At 42.7% G+C, this 20,420-nt stretch overlaps 1 long non-coding RNA gene across 2 annotated transcripts in view; it reads left to right on the top strand.

Annotated features, from left to right (window-relative positions):
* The window catches only part of LOC141370186 (uncharacterized), a 36,151-nt gene extending 26,665 nt beyond the window's left edge, over positions 1-9,486 (top strand). For both annotated transcript variants that reach the window (XR_012374018.1, XR_012374017.1), the window contains 2 exons: positions 8,957-9,062; positions 9,187-9,486. This is a non-coding gene — a long non-coding RNA (uncharacterized lncRNA). The remainder of the gene's footprint in view (positions 1-8,956; positions 9,063-9,186) is intronic.
* Positions 9,487-20,420: the final 10,934 nt, after the last annotated feature.

Raw genomic sequence — 20,420 nt, 5'->3', positions numbered from 1 at the left:
AAAGCTTCTTTGGAAGGCTATGTGTTTTGAGCTCTGTTTATAGTTATGTAGATAGATTTCCTCATTCAGTAATTCTTTTGTCTCTTACATTTGTTCTCTCTTACGATTAATGGCATTCATAATGAAAAACTGGGCTTATAGCTATAATGAGAATCATAAAACAGCAAAAGGTTCCCTGGCCTGCCCAGCTATGACCATGATGCACGTAACACCATGTATTGGCTACACGATTATGCCTCTTCTAGTAGGTCGATAGGTATGTCTGTGATCTTTCTATCACAAAAAGAGGCAGTTTCTCTCCCCTACTGAAAATAGTTCTCTAAAGAATACTAATCAGGGGTGCCTGGGTGGCTCAGTCAGTTAAGGGTCTGTCTTCGGCTCAGGTCATGATCCTGGGGTCCTGGGATCAAGCCCCATGTTGCACTCCTGCTCAGTCGGGGGGTCTGCTTCCCACCCCCCCACACTGGTGCTCTCGCTTGTATTATGTGTCTCTCTTTCTCAAATAAATAAATAAAATCTCAAAAAAACAGAATACTAATCATTTTGCTCCTTAAATATTCCTGAACTTAACTTCCACCGCTATGATAGTTTGAGGGTTGTGTCCAAGAATATGAGGGAGGAGAGAGGAGGCTCCCCTCCGTATTAATATGTTCTGGAAATTATTGCACAGGAAGATAGGTAAGTGTAAACCAGTAAATAATTTAGCTATTTGCTTCAGGAGATTCCTACAAACTGATTTATCCAAGAAAATAGTTTGCTTATTTGGGGAAACTGCTCTCTTATCAGGAAACAGATTGCTCACCTGTGAAAAAAAGCATACCTATCAGGCAACAACTTACTCATCAAAACCCTGACCTTGCTGTGTCCACCAATCCTAAACTATTCTGTCATAAACTACGGCCACTGTAAATTTGTTCCCTGTACTGAAAAACCATCTCTTTACCATCTGGGCCCCAACTCAAACCCAAATCTTATAAATAGCCTTCCTTGGTATCCTCCTTCTGAGATACTGTGTTTTCTATTAAGGTGGCGTTTTTCTTTGCTATGTTAAATCTGATAAAATTAGCTTTTGAGGAATTGACAGTCAACAGAAGGGAGAAAAATAATGTTCATTGAGTATTGGTGTAGGTGTTCATTATGTGTCAAACTGTAATATGTTACAATCCATTTCCTTTGCTAATTTGTGTAGAACAGATATAAATCAGTGCTTGGTCATGCTGTGACTTGGGCTAGAAAAGATATAAAAAGTCTTTTTTTTTAAGATTTTATTTATTTATTTGACAGAGAGAGACACAGCGAGAGAGAGGGAACACAAGCAGGGGGAGTGAGAGGGAGAAGCAGGCTTCCCTGCTGAGCAGGGAGCCCGATGCGGGGCTTGATCCCAGGACCCTGAGATCATGACCTGAGCTGAAGGCAGACACTTAACAACTGAGCCACCCAGGCGCCCCAAGATATAGCAGGTCTTATTTCTTGTTATTTATTGTAAACACTGAGATTCATAATAAAAAGCAATGCATACTCGAAGCCTTCTTTACTATGGAAGGGGTAAAATATGGCAAGACCGTAAGGCCTTAAACAAGCTGCCACTTCTCAGCCTCCATGAGTGTCTCCATGTTCCCCTACAAATATCGTGTGAGCCGAAGCGGGCATGGAAAATTCTTCCTTTCCACCCTCCCTGTCTGCCCAGTGCCCACCTCCTGAAGGCAGCTTCTGTGGCCGTTATCCGTGTTCATGCAGCCAATATAACGCCACAATTCTTCACTAAGTCCAATACAATGGCTTGGATTTTGTCCCCCCCAAAACGATGTGTTGAAATTCGAGCCCCCTTGTCCCCCGCAGCCGTACCTCAGAACATGACCTTCACTGGAAATAGGATCTTTACAAAGGTAATTAATTATAAGGATAACTCATTCAATAAGACCAGTGTCCTTGTAAGAATGGGAGATTTGGAGGCAGGGGCAGGCACACGGAGAGGGAAGAGGGGTGAGGACACACAGAGAGAAAACAGCCATGTGCCTGGAGGGATGTGTCTACAAGCTGAGGGAGGCCACAGATCACCGGCAAACACCAGAATCTGGAAAAGGTAAAGGAGGATCCTCTTCCAGGTGTCGGGGAGAGCATGGCCCTGCCTATTTTGTGATTTCAGACTTCTAACCTCCGGAACTATAAGACGACACATTTCTGTTGTTTTCAGCCACCCAGTTTTTGGTACTTTGTTACGGCAGCCCTAGGAAACGACTGCACCCCAAGTCAGCATTTTAAAGGAAAGGATGATTACACAGAACATTTCACTACTTTTTAGTATATATGTAATTCATTTTTTTTTAAAGATTTTATTTATTTGAGAGAGAGAGAGCACGTGAGAGGGGGGAGGGTCAGAGGGAGAAGCAGACTCCCTGCCGAGCAGGGAGCCCAGTGCAGGGCTCTATCCCAAGACCCCAAGATCATGACCCCAGCTGAAGGAGGATGCTTAATCAACTGAGCCACCCAGGTGCCCCAAGAGAAAGCACCTTAAGCAGGCTCCATGCCTGACGTGGAGCCTGACTCAGGGCTCAATCTTACAACCCTGAGATCATGACCTGAGCTGAAATCAAGAGTCACGTGCTTAGCTGACTAAGCCACCCAGGCACCTCCCACTTTTTTTAGAGGGTGGGTAGCTAACTGCCATTTTAAAATAAAGTCCTCCTTTCAGCTCCACAAATTCATTACTAAAGGCATTAATCACATGGATCAACTTATAGTAAGGGGTCATCATAGGATCAATGCCCAAGGTCATGGAAGAGAAGAACCACTTTGGAAAAATAAATGTCAGTGGCCAAGATCTTTTCTCCAACCTTTCAAAGAATAGTGTATTTAATATTTAATCTAGAAAGATTTAGATTCAAATCTACTAGGTGCCAGAACCTGTACTAGATAATTTCATAGATAGTGACTTTAGATAATTTCATAATTACTTTAATCCTCATACCAACAAAAAAATTTATAACTATGCATTAAGATTATAAAGGGTTTATATGAAAATAGCATGAATTAAACCTTGCTGATAAGCAGGGTGCTTCAGATTCTTCTAATCTTCATTCACTGCTAGAGATGGATTTGCTAAAATGTTATTTTATGGATTTGTTAAAATGTTCGATGATGGGCTTCCTTTAGCACCTTTCATTAGTTGAACTCGGTGGTGCTCAAGCTTTGATGCAGGGAAGGATTACTATACAAGGCACACCATGCACACTAGTCTTTGTGAGTCATGTAAGAGCTTTTCAAAGATTAATGACACATACTTTTTGCCTTTGTGCTAACCCCTTGTTTAATGTGAAATATCATAGCTGGTGCTGTGATTCAGCTCCAAATTTTGCATCGAGTTTCCAGTACCCAGTATAAGGAAGGCAACATGGTCATAAAGTGTTCTGGGCTACAGTATATAAAGTCTAACCTGAGGAACTCAGAAAGGAAGCTAGTGCTCTCTAGGACCTAGTATGGATTCGTTGGTAAAAGTCCTTGCTTACAAACTTCACTAAGTTTCTAAGTTATTTGATCAGGAGACTGCTTTCATAGATCAGGATTTTTGCAAAGTAGTTAAAAGAGGATCTCATAATATCTTTAAGACAAAAGGTGATGTGTGGACAGAATGATCATGAGGTGAATTCACCATGTGCCAAAGGGCCCCAACTAAATGGCAGTCAGCTCCACTTTAGAAAGAATTCAGTGGTGGCAGGTTGAAAGAGTCTCTCCCGACTTTCTTGTTGAAAATACCTAATGGAGATTTATATGGAGTTCAGAACAGCATAAATTTGTCTCATTTGCAGATAGTGAGATTCTGGGAGGGATAACTGATACCCTGGATCATAGCATTGAAATCTGAAAAGGACCCAATAAACTAGAAATACAAGTCAGATCGAATGCCATAAAATACTATTAATAAATATAAATCCTGCTCTATGATCCCTAGAGCACATGCATAAAGAAAGGAAGTAGAAAGACAGAAAAAAATTATGATCTTTAGTTGGCTGAATCACCAGCAGGAAGTGCACAGAAGAGATTGCAAACTTGAGCTGACTTAGCAATAACCCAGAACAATGGAGGTAATCATGGGACTTCTCTGGCTTGGCTCAGGCCACCTCTTTACTAATGATGTCATTTGGGGCAACAAAGTCTAATAAGCAACATTGATAAACTGAAACAGATTCAGAGAAGAGCACACCAAAAAGTGAGAACAGTTGAAATCATGATGTCACATAATGGAGATGTTTCATGTGGATAAGAGGAAAATCTGAGAAGATACGACAGCTGTCTTCAAATATTTGTATGGCTGTCACCAAGAAGAAATACTCAAATTTGTCTGCAGAAGTCCTCGGGGCAGAATCAGAGGCCATAGGGACAAGTTACAAGGAAGCAGATTCTGGTTAAAACAAAAAGAACATTCTAGAACTACCAAAAATGGTACAAAGATGTTCAAGCAAGGATGAGGGGCCCCTGGTTGAAGTAATCTGGCCATCACTCCCAATCACTTACTGAATATCCACCCTTGAACTTCCTCCTTTCTAACCACAACTCAGCTGTACGTGGAGGTGAACAGGTGACCCAGTTCTAACCTTACAGTACCTTAGACCTTGGAGAAATTCCTGCTGGGGCATTTGGATTAGATATGATTTCCCAATAAGAAGGAACAGATAAGGCTGGTGGCTGCCTCCACATTTTATTCTATCTTGAATGTGGATGTGATGCTAAGAGCTGCAGAAGCTGTCTCAAAACCACAAGGAAAAGGCCAAGAGAGTCAGGGAGGATCAATCTGACAGCAACTGCTTACCTCCAGATACCTTGCTGGGTGAGAAAGACGCATCCTTATTTGTTCAAGCCACAGCAGTCAGATTTTCTGTTATTTGCAGCCAAATGTACTCCTAACTAATCTAGGAACGTGGAATGCAAATAGCAATGGAAGCAATTTAGATTAACTCTAGAGTCACTCCAACCTTAAGATTTTTTTAGTCCAGAAGCTAACTTAATATTCTCAAATTTTTCTATATTTAACCAATAAGTATCCTTCTGAGTACTCACTGTGTAGATGGTGGTATGTTAAAACTAAACACACTATGGGGCGCCTGGGTGGCTCAGTCGATTAAGCATCTGCCTTCGGCTCAGGTCGTGATCTCAGGTCCTGGGATCGAGTCCTGCGTCGGGCTTCCTGCTCTGTGGGGAGCCTTCTTCTTCCTTTCCCTCTGCTGCTCCCCCTGCTCGTGCTCTCTCCCTCTCTCAAATAAAAAAAAACCTTTTTAAAAATAAATAAAATGAAATCTTAAGAAAACAGAAACGACAAAACAAAACAAAAAAACTAGGGCGCCTGGGTGGCTCAGTTGGTTGAGCGACTGCCTTCGGCTCAGGTCATGATCCTGGAGTCCCAGGATCGAGTCCCGCATCGGGCTCCCTGCTCAGCAGGGAGTCTGCTTCTCCCTCTGACCCTCTTCCCTCTCGTGCTCTCTATCTCTCATTCTCTCTCTCTCAAATAAATAAATAAAATCTTTAAAAAAAAAAACAAAACAAAACAAAAAAACTAAACACACTGTGTATATGTATATTACCAAAACCTCTAACTTTGTGCCAAGAGTTCAACTGTACACTAGAATTTCTCAACAATGCCATTGTAAGGAAAGGTGATTTTATTTGTGAATCAATTTTATGTAGCAATTCCAATACAATTTTGCAACTAATGGCCTTTTATACCCAGATCCATATTTGTTCCAAATGCTCACTGCTCATGGCATACCAGGGCTTATGTTCCCTGGTCCAGGACCTGTGAAGAGGGTTTTGGGGATTTCCAATAGATCCCACACATTTCGGTCAACCCACCTCTTTCACCAGGAGGGAGAGAGAATGCCACCCAGAAGCTACTGGGAAGGGTGTCTTTGGCAAGCAGGGATGCCCGGGTCAGCAGTGCAACCAGAGGGAGCAAGTCTGATAGAATGGAACCATGGCTAAGGTCAACTTGGACCACAAGTGGAAACAGACACCATCCTGGTGCCTTGGTAGTGTCCAAGGGCAGCAACACCAAAGAAAGATGGGTGAAGAGAAGGGACAGTTATCCTGAGGATGCTGTCTTGCTTTGCCAAGAGCACTGGCTTCCCAGGCAATTTGGAGGGCGGACAGGAACCACATCCCCCTAAGAGATGGGAGAAAACCACTGGAAACATAGCTGGGAAGTCTGGTTCACATTCCAGGGACTCTGGCTGTGGATCTGAGCTGGAGAAAGCTCCCTTGGTAAGGCAGGTCTGAGATTCTCTGCAGTAGCAGTCCCAGGTGGTCCTAAGAAACTAGGACATTGCAGATCAGGCCATTTGATAAATACTTTTCAGACTATGAACTGACTGCAACACATGAGTGAATCATGAAATAGATTTACTGGGTCTCTGACAGCATTTTATTTATTTATTTAATTTTATTTATTTTTTAAGATTTTATTTACTTATCTGACAGAGAGAGATACAGTGAGAGAGGGAACACAAGCAGGCAGAGAGGGAGAGGGAGAAGAAGGCTTCCCGCGGAGCAGGGAGCCCGATGCGGGGCTCGATCCCAGGACCCTGGGATCATGACCTGAGCTGAAGGCAGACGCTTAATGACTGAGCCACCCAGGTGCCCCTCTGACAGCATTTTAAAAACAAGAAATAGAATAAAATAAAATAGTCCAGAAAGAAAATATCAGAGCACGTTGCCTATAGTAAAGGTAATGTGAAGCTTTTGTGTGTGTGTGAGAGAGATAGCCTTTGATATAAAATACATCTCTTACTGTGGCTGAGGGTCAAAAAATGTTTGAAAGCCACTGATTAAGAGGCTCACTGTCTAGATAAATACTTAATTTGAATAATAGAGTCTTCAGAACATTTCGTATCCTGTTTCAATTCTGTGATTAAACTAACAGAAAGCAAAGTGACTCAGGGCATCAACCGATATTAATTAACAAATGTGTCCTGATTTTGGAATGACATGTTCTAGTTTCTTATTGCTCTTTTGGCTCACACAAGTGTTCATACTTTATTCAGTGAAAGTATCGTTTGTTCTTTTGCTGCTCTTATTTCCTTCTTTCTCATCGATAGTAATTTATTTTCTGGAACATCCTTTAGCTCCATTTCCATAGTTTTGATCATTGGTTCCAACATTCCTCCTTTCAATCTGCTACAAATTCTCTGTTTTTGTTCTGGTTTTTATCCATTTATTTATTTATTTTTGAGATTATTTATTTATTTTAGAAAGAGAGAGAGAGAGCGCGCAAGCAGGGGCAGGAGCAGAGGAGGAGGGAGAAAGAGGAGAAACAATTTACCAAAACAGACTGACAGATGCTGGTTCTAGAGGGGAAAGATTCTGATGAAGAGGGGAAAAAAGGGACGCCTGGGTGGCTTAGTCAGTTGGGTGTCTGCCTTGGCTTGGGTCATGATCCCAGAGTCTTGGGATTGAGTCCTGTGTTGAGCTCCTTGCTCATCAGGGAGCTTGCTTCTCCCTCAGCCTGCCACTTCCCCTGCTTGTTCTCTCCCTCTCTGACAAACAGATAAGTAAAATCTTAAAAAAAAAAAAAGAGGGGAATGAAGAGTTCTGGTTGAATACATATTGTTTTTGGAGTACTCCTACAAAATAGAATCATGCTGCAAAACAAGAGACCTCAAGGACCTCCTAGTTGATCCGACTCTGATTGGAAGCAGCCCTGGGTATCCCTGGTTGGGTGATGCTACCAATGCCAACATAGTCTCAGGTCTTTTAAAACTCACTGTAGCCTGTAGATGGGGCTGATAAGAAGAACTGAAATTATTTCTGATTGAAAAAACATAGGCATTTGGGGCGCCTGGGTGGCTCAGTTGATTAAGTGGCTGCCTTCAGCTCAGGCCATGATCCTAGGGTCCTGGGATCGAGTCCCACATTGGGCTCCCTGCTCAGCAGGGAGTCTGCTTCTCCCTCTCCCTCTGCCTGCCGCTCCCCCTGCTTATGCTCTCTCTCTATCTCTCTGTCAAATAAATAAATAAAATCTTTAAAAAAATAAAATAAATAAAATAAAAAAACATAAGCACCGACTGCAAAGCTTTTATTGGACCATAATATTCACTGGTCTCGGGCGCCTGGGTGGCTCAGTCAGTTAAGCGTCTGCTTTCAGCTCTGGTCATGATCCCAGGGTCCTGGGATCGAGTCTGCTTCTCTCTCTCCCTCTACCCCTCCCCCCTGCTCGTTCTCTCTTTCTCTCTCTCAAATAAATGAATACTTAAAAATCTTAAAAAAAAAAGACTCACTGGTCTCTAACCTTTCTGTGGTGTCAGACTCTGAACGCCAGTAAAACTTTCATCTGCTGCTTTAGCTCCTACTATGGATGGAAGGCTTGTGTCCCCCCAAAATTCATATGCTGAAACCTAATCCCCAATGTGACAGTATTTGGAAGTGGGTGTTTAGGAGGTGATTAGGACATAAGGGTAGAGCCCTCATGAATGGGATTATTGCCCTTAGAGAAGAGACCCTAGAGAGAAGAAAACACATGTGTCCACACAAAAACTTGTACACAAATGTTCATGACAGCATTATTTGTAATAGCTCAAAGGTGGAAATAATCCAAATGCCCGTCAACTGATTAATGGATAGACAAAATGTAGTGTATCCATGTAATGGAATATTATCCAGCTATAAAATGAAATGAAGTACTGATATATTCCACAACATGAATGGATCTTAAAAACATGCGAAGTGAAATAAGGCAAAAACAAAAGGACAAATACTGTCTGATTCCATTTATATGAAATACCCAGAATAGGCAAATCTTTACATTAGTAGTGGCCGAGAGCTTGGCTTGACTCGGGTCCCTCACCCCCGCAATGTTACATTCCCCTGACACCCCCATAATACATTTCCATATTCTGTCCGCATAGGTTTGCATCTTGGTTGTTTAGGGTTGGCCGTCACAGTGCCGTACCCTCTTCTGTTCCTTGCTTAGATGATTTTCCTCCGTTTGCTCATGCGCTGCCGTCCGTCAGCGGAGACAAGCCACTGGTCAAGAAGCCACTGGTCAAGGCAACATTTTCTGAACTTTCCTAGGAAAGGTGAGCCTGAGTCACTGTTTTCAGTAATAATAATTCATACCCCATAGGAATCTGGGGCTCCCAAGCATTATTTCAGGGAATCTTTCCAATGGTCTTATTGTGTATTATTTTCCTTATTCTACAGGGGAGAACAAAGGCTCAGAGAGCTCAAGATTGCCTCACCAGAGCATGTTAGAGCATCGGAGCACAGAATCCTGTAGGGATATGCATGTGGACTTTGTAAACACGCGTAAGGTGGATAGGATAGCAGCTCAAGACGTGTCTGGGGGCGCCTGCATGGCTCAGTCGGTTAAGCATCTGCCTTTGGCTCAGGTCACGATCCCAGGGTCCTGGGATCAAGTCCCGCATCGGGCTCTCTGCTCAGCAGGGAGTCTGCTTCTCCCTCTCCCTCTGCCCCTCCCCCCACTTATGCTCTCTCTCTCTCTCTCTCGCATGCTCTCTCTCAAATAAATAAATAAAATATTTAAGAAAAAAAAAACATGTTTGTGTATCACCTCATAACCTATAAACTGTATTTCCTTGTTGGCTTAAAAATTAAATTAGTTAGCACAATTTGTTCCAAATTAATGAAGTATACCAAGTTTTGATTCGAAAGTCAGTCTTACAGAATTCTGCTTTTATTCTATCTCCTGTTCAGTAAAACAAAAGCTCCTATTTTCCCACTTAAAAAAAAAAAAAAAAGTCACCTGAAATCAACTTTAGAAATATTTCCCTACAATGGATATTCCTGTGGATGTTGTTCTTTTGTTCTCTATTTTATGTTCTATTTTCTGTGTTAAATTTTCAAAGAGAGACAAGGAGTTTCCTCATGAATATTTCCTAACAGGGGACATGATTTGGATGGAAGTGGGACGAAAGTGGCCAGTCCTTGGTTAGGACCGCCCTTTCTCTTTGTTGGGCCCCAGGCCATTCCCCTGATCATTGTAAGTAGGACAGTGGGTGCCTTAGCCCTGTCACCGCCTTCAAGCGGAATTGGGCAGCACAGAACTGCTGTCTCTGACCGGGAACACGGTGTGTGGACACTGTGTGCTCCCGACTGTGCACAGTTCCATTTGTTGTCCGCGGAAGTTTCTGCCAAGTCTTTAACACTTGCAGCCAATTAAACACAAATTCCTAATGTCCACAACTTCTATTTGCAATAATTTAATTTATCACAGGCCTTTCCTGACAAGTGTTAGAATCAGGGCCAAACTCTGTCTTAACCACCAAAAAGGGGGAGTTCTGAGCCCTTGCTCCTTCTCCATGGACCACTCTGCCCACCTCTTGCAGCCAGTCCTATAGCCAGTGAGCGGGGCTGTGGCCTTGACCGGAGGATTTCTCTTGTCAGTGACAGTCCCTCCTCCTTTTCTGAATATAGTCTGTCTGTCTTAGGGTGGAGAATGTGTGGATTCAGCACAAGGTTCCCCTGGAGATATGTAAATGTGAAAAAGGAATGACTCTTTGGATGGAACATGTCAAGCTGATGAAGATGGCGTGAGGATGCTTGAAGGATTAGCAGGAGCCTGAGCAGGGGCAGGACAGCAGGTCGTCCATGGAACAGGCAGCCAGCTGCGTTTCCCTTCTTTTTTTTTTTTGCTCTTCCAAAAAAGATTCCCTAATAAGGGGGAGGAATCCCTTTATGTGAAAAATGTGCACCCAGGGTAAAAATTGCTGTGTCACTTTTTGGAAACCCTCCTTTTTCTCTTTATTTCCAAAATAAAGCTTCCCCCCCTTCTCCTCTCTCTTCTCCTCCTTCCCCCTCTCTTCCTCCTCCCCATTCTTCTTCTTCTTCTTCTTCTTCTTCTTCTTCTTCTTCTTCTTCTTCTTCTTCTTCTTCCTCTTCCTCTTCTTCTTCTTCTTCTTCTTCTTCTTCTTCTTCTTCTTCTTCCTCTTCCTCTTCCTCTTCTTCTTCTTCTTCAATAAAATGTCATTTCTGGAAATGGTCAATGTTGAATTCAAGAGCTATAAAAAGAAATACTGTAAAATAGTATGTTAATAGGATGTTAACTAGATTTATCATGGTGATCACTTTGCAATATGTTCAAATATCAAATCATCAGGCGCCTGGGTGGCTCAGTTGGTTAAGCGACTGCCTTCGGCTCAGGTCATGATCCTGGAGTCCCGGGATCGAGTCCCACATCGGGCTCCCTGCTCAGCGGGGAGTCTGCTTCTCCTGCTGACCCCCCCCATGTGCTTTCTCTCTCTCTCATTCTCTCTCTCTCAAAAATAAATAAATAAAAAATCTTTAAAAAAATATCAAATCATTATGTTGTACCCCTGAAATGAATGTAATGTTGGATGTCAATTAGACTTTAATAAAAAAAAAATCTTACTGAGAGTAAAATGCTAAAATACTCTCCTTAAAGCAGAAAGTATAGACACATTATGAAAAAAATTTCACCTTGTCTTCAATTCCACCTCTGAAGAAAGTTATTATTTCTAGTTTCTTGTGTATACTTCCAGAGATAGTCTATATATGAGTGTATTCTGACACATTGGATTGAACTCCGCAAAAATAAAATAAGATTTACAACCCAGAAAAAGACCGTCCTCATTGTGCCCAAAGAGAAAGAGGTGGTCATTATGTGGATTATGTGAGATTGTGAGGCTCCCTCCTAGATTTTCTGATCCACATAGAATTCTCTACAGAAGGATAGTCCTTATGATCCATAGATCAAAAGACACACTCCATCCCTGCTGAGGTTAGACGCAATTAAATAAAATCTATTCAGAGTATTTCCTCTTCTAAATCGTGGGGCACAAACCCGTCAGGGATTCTGCCAGCAGCACCGTCGTGGAGTCCGTCGTTGGTCTGTAAATCAATCAGCCAGTGCATTAGTCAGCTTGCATTGCCATAACAAAATAGCACAGGCTGGGTGGCTTAAACAATAGACATGTATTTCTTATTTTTTTTCCAAGGTGCTGGCAAAGCTGGTTTCTAGTGAGGCCTCTGTTCCTGGCTTATAGATTTCTGCCTTCTCATTGTGGTCTTTCCGCTGTGTGCGGGCAGACAGAGAGAGAGAGAGTTCTCTGTGTCTCTTTCTCTTCTTGTAAGGGCGCCGTTCTTATCAGACGGGGGCCCTACCCTTATAACCTCATTTAACCTTAATTACTTCCTTAAAGGCTCTATCTCCAAACGTAGTCACATTGGAGGTGAGGGCTTCAACATATGAATTTGGGGGGAACACAATTCAGTCCCCGACAATGGTGGACCATTAGCAATGGTGATAACTATTTTAATGAAATAATAGCAGTGACTATTGAAGTACCTACTATGTGTTGGGCAATGCACAGCTTGCTCTATGCATATAATTTATAGTTCTCAAAATAACTGCACAAGGTAGGCATTATTACTCCCGGGGAATAATACTTAACGCAACGATTGATACGGTTTGAGTGCTGGCCAATCAGAATGAATGCTGACTATAAACAATGTTCCCGTGCCTGAGGGCTGAGGAGGCGCCCAAAAAAATTTCCATTGCTCAGGTGAAAAAGGGGAGATTTGGAGAGATTAGGTGAATTATATCCAAGCTCATACAGCTGGCAAATGGTGAATCAGGGACTGGAAACCACGCCTGTCAGACTCAACATTATTTTGTCTGTCCGCCATTTCCACGGGAGCTGTCTGCAGAGGGTCTCCATAGTTCTCCATCTCAGTGAGCCTCGGAATATCTTCCATCATATCCAAAACTGACTTAACAGTGCCTGCTTTGGAAGAAGCTGGCTTAGTATCAGGGTCAATGTGCCTGTTGGCTCCTCTCAGAGCTGACCCAGACCTTGGTGCAAGGGCGTTCCTCACAGTCCACTCTGGCTCACGTCTGACAGTATTGCAGGGTTTCTGAATCTGGGTCTTTGCACGGGGCCCCAGCTGTCTTTCCCAAAAGGCATATCTGGGTCTCTGGGGTCCTTTGCCTCCATCTGTGAACTTGACCTTCACTGGTTGTCTGGATCAGGTATGTGTTACTCTTGCCCATGGTACAGCTTACACGTGTATTTGATCCGATCTTGGGTCTTAGACTCCAGCCTGATTATCCATCATGAACTCCCAAACACCAGAAGTCTAGTACTTCTAGACTAAATCCATTCTTTGAATTACCTCCCAATAACCTCCTCTTCCTGTTCCAGGTGCTCCTCATTCTCTCTCCTTTCTGTGTGTTCTTCTTGCTTTCATGTTCCCATTTTTCCTCTTCTTTTTTCTGTTCTCCCTCTGATTTAGGGCTGTGTTAGCATGTACTCATGAAAGTAGCCTTCCCTTTCGACATTTATGGTTTAAGAATATTTCTGTCTCCCGGGCCGTCAGGGCCTCAGTGTATCTGTAGGACAGTGTATAAAACTTTCCATCCATCAGTCAGCGATATCTGTAAGCAAGATGGAACTGGTCCCAGTTCAAGGCACTTTCATTAAAGATTAAAAAGCAGCCTGGCGCTTTTTTCGCTTTTTCGTTGCCATCCTGCTCTGTGTGGCTGACTGTTTCTCGCCATGTCTTCTCACAAGACTTCCAGAATCAAGCGATTCCTGGCCAAGAAACAAAAGCAGAATCGCCCCATTCCCCAGTGGATTCGGATGAAAACTGGTAATAAAATCAGGTACAACTCCAAGAGGAGGCACTGGAGAAGAACCGAGCTGGGTCTATAAGGCGTCACACATCATGAGATGACACACCTAATTGGCACCACATATTTAATTAAGCTGTGTGAAGATCATGTGCTCTATCCTCTCACTCTGTAAACATCCTTCCTACCTGGCCATAGACATATTTTAATATGGAAATAATTTTCTCTGTTACTATGCCTCTGCACCAGTAGGTTGGTTCAGGAATAAATGTGAGATCTTTCATCTCTACTACTGTTGTGTTTCTGATTTGTGAAGTACTGAACTCCCTCTCCTGTCAGATCATGCATTGCACTGTCAGATAGAACTTTCTACAGTAATAGAAATGTCCCTTGACAACCAAGTATGTCAAGTGTGGCTAGGGGGCGCCTGGGTGGCTTAGTGCCTTAGACCCAGGTCATGATCTCAGGGTCCTGGGATCGGGCTCCTCACTGAACAGGGTGTCTGCTTGTCCCTCTGCCCCTGCTCCTGCTCATGCTCTCTCTTTCTCAAATAAATAAAATCTTAAAAAAAAAATAAAATGTGGCTAGTTTGAATTAAAAAAAAAAAAAAAGCAGCCTGGCTTATTCCAACCTCTACCACACTTCCCCCAATGTCACCTTGTCCAGAGGAAAAGGGAAATGTTTTATTATCAGTGAATTTGTTATCACATTTAGACTTTACCTGGATGTATCCTCCATTTCTGCCACAAAGTCTCATGGTACACAGTATTCTTTGGTCCTCGATCTTGCTGTGCTCATTGTTACTAGAATCAATATTTGTAGTACAAGCAGAACTTGACTCTGAGGATAAATCCAAAGGATAATTGATGCTCTGACAAATGAAAAGCTGTTTTGTAGATGCCCTTTGTTTGATAGGCACCAAGTGTTGTATTTTCTTTTCTGGGTTTTGTGTAATGGGCAAATTCCAGGCACTCCTTGACCTTGTAATGATAACCTGCCTCGATGACAATGACACTGGAGAGCCTTCCCTTCCATGGCTCCAAAGTTTTCAGTCTAAGGATGAGGTCCCGACCACTTTTTCCCTTCTGCACCATAAATGAAATGACCGTGAAAACATCAGCTTTGCCATTTAGGAAAATTGCTTAGGGACAAGAAGGTGTGACGTTCACCTGCCATAACACCCACAGGGAGGTATGGGTTACGCCATCAGGTGTGAGAATTGCTCTGGGGAAGGACATCTCTCCCACACTGGCACTGCTGTCCTTGACACCTAGACATTGAGAAACATCTGGAAAAGGTATTGGAGATATTGAACCAGATAGCTCAGAAGGGGCTCCAGGCTGCCCAAGAGCCGATGTTCATTCCCTTGTCTTTCAATAAATATTTACTGAGTACATCCTCTGTGCTAGACGCTCTCCTGGGTGTGAGAGTCCAGCAGTGAGTGGAACAGGCTTGGGTGCTGGCCGCGGGGCCCCCCAGGAGACAGACCCCCAGGAGACGGCAAGGATGCTCTGCTTGTCATGCAGGACCGACAGGCAGTGGCCTGAGCTGCCGAGCTTCAAAGCTAGAGCCCTGCTCCTGCAATGCCCAGTAATCAGGCCCCGGGGAGCCTCTGGAAACACTGCAGGTGAACCTCAGCTTTTGAATCTGCTTTTAATGTGTCAAAGGCCTTGGTCTTTTCTGGTTGGGAAAACTTTGACCAAAATGTATTAACAGGAATCTGACTGACAAGCAGTTCCTGTACTTAAGGTTAAGCCGAGGATCTGGGCTCCAGAGATCATTGTCAAGAATGCTTAATCTTGTTAGGATGGATTCCTGTGACCACCGCTAAGTTCTCTGAACGCTCAGCGAGTAAATGCAGATGACATTTAGCTCCAATTAATACTATCTCGAACGTAGAGATGGTCATCATCTTTCCCCTAGGCTCCTTCCTCCCCCAAAATAATCTTTCCCAAAGCTTATCTTCTTTGGCTCCAGGAGGCAAAGTTTCCCACTGAAGTCTTTCTTCCTTTTGAACTTAGTGCCATCTGCCTTCTGCAAAGAATTGTCCAAATAGGAATTATTTGAAAGTTCTAAAAGCTAGGGGTTTTTAGCCCTGTTAAAATACACACACATATGCAAAACTCTAAACTCTAGTCCTGCGGTGACACTCCCCACCTATTTATCTCTGCCATTTATTTGCTTTAAAATAATTATAGTTCTTAAAGACAAGAAGGCTTAGGTTAGAAACAGGATGATTAATGACTTAATTTAATTCTGGTGACTAAAACACTGTAAACTTCCTGTTTCTGAGTGGCACTTAGAAATGTAATTCCTCCTTTTCTTTTATATTATTCCAACTTTCTAGACAATGCGCAAAGAATGGGGGTGGATCAATATTCTGTTGGTATGCTGAATGAAAATCGCACACTGTCTACTGCTCAGCCAGTCCTTTTGAGTTGATACCCTGGGAGGTGACTCAACATGGTGACAGGGGATTTAGTGTTCCATCTACTCAATTTGTACCTGAGTCACCAGGACCTTTGGGATCCACAGCGAGCCCGGCGGTGTAGGTTGGTCCAGGGTGCAGCTCATTGGACCAAAGTGCCCCGTCACTTGATGTATCTGCTCCTTTCAGAACTGACCTACCGCTTGGTTGAAGAGAACTGCAGCAGGAAGGCACTTGGTTCTGTAGTGGGAGTGTCTCAGAGGTGCACAGTTGTTTTCAGTCTGAATCCCCATCCAGGAGCCTCTGGTGTGTGGTGGGATTTGGATGTTGGGCAGGGTGGGCCCATGGCCTTATGAAGCCTGCTGGCCTTCATTCTAGAGTCAAGGGCTCAAAAAAGCCTTTCATATTCAAAGGTAACAAGCACTGTAGAGGAATCCCTGTTACCATGTTCCAGAAATGAAAGCTATGCACACCCTTTTGAAGTTATTGGCAAATTGCTATCCATGGAAAAGTTCTTTTCTACCACACAATTCAGGCTTTCCCATTTCTAAAGTCAGATAATCATACTGCTGTATGTTCAAGTGATTTAAGGATTAATTTATTAAGATGTGACTTCATTTTATTGCCTGACGGTGCGAGTGTAATTTTTGAAATCATATCACTGTATCAGACGATTGAATTCTTTTTTTTTTAAAGAATTTATTTATTTATTTGACAGAGAGAGACACAGCGAGAGAGGGAACACAGCAGGGAGAGGGAGAAGCTGGCTTCCCGCTGAGCAGGGAGCCCGATGCGGGGCTCGATCCCAGGACCCTGGGATCATGACCTGAGCCAAAGGCAGACACTTAACGCCTGAGCCACCCAGGTGCCCCTAGATGATTGCCTTCTTAATAGGGAGGACATTTCTTATAGGTCTTACAGGTTATTACCTGTGTGCAATTTTGTGATTATTTTCTGGGGGTCTTTGTTGTACTAACAAAGAGAAACTAGTTATTTTAATCACTCAAGAAAGGCTTAAGAAGTTTATTTCTGCATCCCTCCACCCCCACCCAGGTGTCTCAGTCATTTAAGCGTCTGCCTTCGGCATCGGCATCGGGCTCCCAGCTCAGCGGGGAGTCTGCTTCTTCCTCTCCCTCTGCCTCTCCCCACTGGCTTGTGGTCTCTCACTCTCTCTCTCTCTCTCTCAAAAGAATAAATAAAAAGCTTAAAAAGACGTTTATTTAAGGAGAAATAATAAAGTAATATTTTCCTGAGTGTTGTATCTTTAAGGGTACAATAAGCTGGTTATAAAGGATCTAGCCTGGAAATTTGGCCTTGTACCGTTTTTTTAGTCCTACTGGGAGGTGTATGTGTATCTGTGTGTTTGTGTATTGGCGGGGGTGGGGGTGGGGGGAATTATGAGAGAGGGGCACAGAGGAGGTCAAGTACAATTCAGTGCTCAGGCAGTCAACTCCAGTAGGATGAAATATAAGTCTCTTTAGACTTACCTGCATGATTCTGACCCTTAACTCGTGCGGTTGGCTGATCTTGCCTGACATGTGACTTTTATCTTTCCAAAAGAAGGCAAATCACATAGACAAACATTCATTGTACCCTTGCTATGTGAAAACCACATACAAAGTAAGCTCTTTAGGGGAATACAAAGAAATGTAAGGCATAGTCTTTGCCCTCTTAAAGCTTTTGATTCGACTGGTGTGAAGTTAAACACCATTAAAGACAGTAATGAAGATAATGCCCACAGCAGTTAGGGGGATGGGGGTGAGGTTCATCCAAAGATAACCTCAAACCTGTCCCTTCCAAGACTCGGCCTAGGGCTTCCTACATGCTCTCGAATGAATAGGAATAAAATAGCTAGTCAGTTGCGATGGACAAAGAGCCTCTTCTCACCAGTGCAAAGCTCTTCCGAAAGGCAGTGCTTGGGTTCCAGAAGCCTAAGTGAGGACTCCCTCACCTGACTCTTTACCCTTGACTGCAAGGCTGGACACGTGGAGCCAACTCAGGGTCCATATTCCAGCCAGTGGCTGGAAGAGGAGTTGGACCAGAGAGTCCACGCGGATGGCCTACTTCAAAGACAAGGGACAGGAAGAGTTTTGCTCCCCACTCTATCTCCAAGGCCAGGCATAGAGCAGGTGCTCAACAGCTAACTGGGTGAGTTAATAATTGAATAGTACATTATGAACTGAAGGATTCTGTCTTACTCTTCATCAAGGACAGCGTGGCATTGTTGTTTCTTAGGCCAAACATAAAGGATTTGACATATAGTCTTGCAGTACATAAATCACAGCCACTAGAAAATTAATTTCCAATTTTAGTAAACATTTTCCCCATAAAAAATTCTTCCTTTTAAACATAGATTTTTGGGGCGCCTGGGTGGCTCAGTTGATTAAGCGACTGCCTTCAGCTCAGGTCATGATCCTGGCGTCCCAGGATGGAGTCCGTACCGGGCCCCCTGCTCAGTGGGGAACCTACTTCTCCCTCTGACCCTCCCCCCTCTCATACTCTCTCTCTCTCTCATTCTCTCTCTCAAATAAATAAATAAAATCTTTAAAAAAAATAAAAAATAAAAATAGATTTTTGGGGCACCTGGGTGGTTCAGATGGTTAAGCATCTGCCTTCGGCTCAGGTCATGATCCCAGGGTCCTGGGATCGAGCCCCGCATAGGGCTCCCTGCTTGGCAGGAAGCCTGCTTCTCCCTCTCCCTCTACTGTTCCCCCTGCTTGTGCTCTCTTGCTCTATCAAATAAATAAATAAATAATCTTAAAAAAATAGATTTTTCTAGAACCCTAGGAGGTTAATGTACTTAATGCACATTAACCAAGGAGACGAAACAAAGGTTATCTTTGGATAAACTCTATTTTCTTTTACCTAAGAAAACAATTAACTATCTCCAATGGAGTGTTTGTAGTCTGGAATACAAAGTACTAAGATTTTAATGCAACTAGGAAATTTAAACCATTAGGAAACTTTGTGGCATTACATAAATGTTAAGAAAAAAGTCCTGGGAAATGCTTTCAGATATTTTCATTTAATTATTTTTATTCTGAGAATTGCCCAACTGTCAGTTATCTTTGCTGTATATCAGAATGCAATCAATTGATTTCTTGAAACTGCTCTTTAAAAATAATAACAAGAAATCAGTCATCAGCGTGCCATGCCTAGCTGTTTACTTCACTCATGCATGACTGACTACCCATTCTGACGGAAAGGCTTAGAAAGAGAAATCCAGTTTTGTATTAAGACCATTTGTATTAGAAATCACGTCTTCTTTTCAAGGCTGTCTTCTGATTTATGGATGTCTATATTCATCAGCCCACTTTTTCTTATATTTCTAATCTGTTTTCTAAAACAAAATTTGATTTCTTAAGACTATAGAAAGAATTATACTACTATAAAAATGCAGATAAGTGAAATAAAAGTTAAATTATCCTATCCCCAAAGGTAAACACTGTTAAGACTTTGGTATGTATTTTCCTTCTAGTCTTTTTTCCAAGCATAACAAAAATCATGCTTTTTAAAAATAACATAATGTCTTTTTCTTTTTTTCTTTTAAGATTTTATTTATTTGTCTGAGAAAGAGGGAGTACAAGCAGGGGGAGGGAGAAGCCGGTTCCCCGCTGAGCAGGGAGCTAGATGTGGGACTCAATCCCAGGACCCTGGGATCATGACCTGAGCCGAAGGCAGACCCTTAACCAACCGAGCCACCCAGGTGTCCCAACATAATGCTTTTTTCATTTGACATTTTTCCATGTCAATTTGTCTGGAATAAATGTATCACTCTAAATTATTCTATGACACTCATATTATGGGCAATATTTTGACCTTTGAGATGAACATAGGCAGGAAAATGTTTTAGACACAGTAACATAAACAAATATAAAGGCAAAATTAATGTTGATTTTCCCTAATCTAAGAACGGTGCATTTTTCTCAGGCCCTGTGGTACAGTTTGGATAAACAGAATGAATAGGGCACCTGGGTGGCTCAGTTGGTTAAGCGACTGCCTTCGGCTCAGGTCATGATCCTGGAGTCCCGGGATCAAGTCCCACATCGGGCTCCCTGCTCAGCAGGGAGTCTGCTTCTCCCCCTGACCCTCTTCCCTCTCGTGCTCTCTATCTCTCATTCTCTCTCTCTCAAATAAATAAATAAAATCTTAAAAAAAACAATGAATAAATTAAAAATGACAACAGTGTCTTTGTCCTAGAGTTTCCTTTCTTTCCCCTAATAGCATTAGGGTACAAGTGAGTTTTTATATAAGAGTTGATTTTATCTATTTAGTCTTCTGGCACTTACAATGCATTTTTTAAAAATATAAAAGATGTTATTGGGTGCCTGGGTGGCTCAGTTGGTTAAGCGTCTGCCTTCAGCTTAGGTCATTGATCCGAGGGTCCTGGGATGGAGT

Source organism: Callorhinus ursinus, unplaced genomic scaffold (assembly GCF_003265705.2).
Source record: "Callorhinus ursinus isolate GAN/ISIS: 27379988/994484 unplaced genomic scaffold, GSC_fseal_2.0 scaffold2, whole genome shotgun sequence".
NCBI classification, from domain to species: Eukaryota; Metazoa; Chordata; class Mammalia; order Carnivora; family Otariidae; genus Callorhinus; species Callorhinus ursinus.
The sequence above is the reverse complement of the archived record's forward strand: the minus strand, read 5'-3'. Positions and strand labels throughout refer to the sequence as shown.